Raw genomic sequence first — 1,511 nt, 5'->3', positions numbered from 1 at the left:
CGGCCCCGGGTGCTTTTAACGCCATCATTTCCACACGACGAGATGCGGAGTCAATAAGCACTCCTAGCCGTGGCAAGGAGCTCGGTGTCAGGCCTGCGTGAAGGCGGCGTGGTAGCGTACTTAGCTGCCAACTGGCTCAGAGGCCTTGGGGCTTCCATCATCTAAGTTACTTAAGGTCGGTGTCCGGCAAGGCGCCGTTCCATGCTAGCCGAGCTGGGCAGTAGGGCAAAATGTCATCAAAATGGTCTACAGCACCCGGTGTTCCCAGGAGGTCTCCCATCCAAGTACTGTCCGAGCCCAGCCCTGCTCTGCTTTCGAGATCAGACGAGATCGAGCGTATCCAAGGTGGTATGGCCAGTAGATGCTGCTTGATCCATCGCCCGGCCAGCCTTTCTCAGGATCGCTTTGTTATGATCTGCTACAGAGAGTATGTAAAGAAAGGAGATCTATCCCTACAATAGAACTAAACTAGATCCCTACGATGTAACGGGGAACCTGATCCTGCGATCAGACCCGCTAAAGTCCTCGGCTAGTCTGAACGCAGACCTATAGATGTGAGGGAGGGATCCCTACAAGATCTAGGGACTGGGAAAAGTTGGACACCTCCTAGCAGAAATAGTAGCAGTCAAAGACAAACACACAACAAAAAGGCATAGGGGTCAGAAGACCTAGCAAAACTAACAGAGAACGGCAACAGAGCAACAAGCTAGCTCAACAGTAGTAAATACAAATGAAGTCCAGCAAAGCCAGGAGGGCGTAGCCGGATTAAATAGGCAAAATGGTCATGTGACCAGCAAACTAAAAAAAACCTAACAGGAGAGTTGTAACAGTACCCCCTCTTCTAAGAGAATCCTCCGGATCCCCTAGGCCCAGGCTTACCAGGAAACCTCCTGTGAAACGCTCGGACAAGTCTGGGGGCAGAAACATAATCCGCTCTCACCCATGATTTATCCTCAGGTCCGAAACCCTTCCAAGCGACGAGATACTGCAAACTCCCTCTATACCGTCTAGAATTTAGGATGCGTGAAATTTCATATTCCCCGTCCTCCACCACCGGAGGAACAGTGGCAGAGGCGTCACCATCCGACACATCAGCTTTTTTCAACAGAGAAACATGAAACACCGGATTAATCCTCCAGGACGTAGGAACCTCCAGCCTAACAGCAGATTGGTTAACTATCTGAAGTACCTTAAAGGGCCCTACGAACTTGGGACCCAATTTTTTAGAAGGAATCCTCAATCGCAGATTCTTAGAGGACAACCAAACCATGTCACCAACCGCAAACAAAACCTCTTGCCGTTTCCTATCAAAGTACCTCTTAGATTTTTTGTTAGCCTCCTGAAGATTACCACGCACATCCGTCCAAACTCTCTCCAAATCACCGGAAAAACTCTCCTCCTCAGGCACAGCCGAAACCAATTTGGAAAATGACCCAAAAGACGGATGTCTCCCAGAACAACAAAAAAAAGGCGAACACCCAGCAGAAGAGGATGTATGGTTGTTAAGAGCA

General features: G+C 49.4%; 1 pseudogene; it reads right to left on the bottom strand.

Moving 5' to 3' along the window:
• Window positions 1-243: 243 nt before the first annotated feature.
• Window positions 244-363, bottom strand: LOC141268155 (5S ribosomal RNA; annotated as a pseudogene).
• Between the last annotated feature and the right edge of the window lie 1,148 nt (window positions 364-1,511).

This window comes from Phyllobates terribilis, unplaced genomic scaffold, assembly GCF_046119375.1.
Source record: "Phyllobates terribilis strain yellow unplaced genomic scaffold, ASM4611937v1 Scaffold_4__5_contigs__length_816908805, whole genome shotgun sequence".
Taxonomy (NCBI): Eukaryota; Metazoa; Chordata; class Amphibia; order Anura; family Dendrobatidae; genus Phyllobates; species Phyllobates terribilis.
The sequence above is the reverse complement of the archived record's forward strand: the minus strand, read 5'-3'. Positions and strand labels throughout refer to the sequence as shown.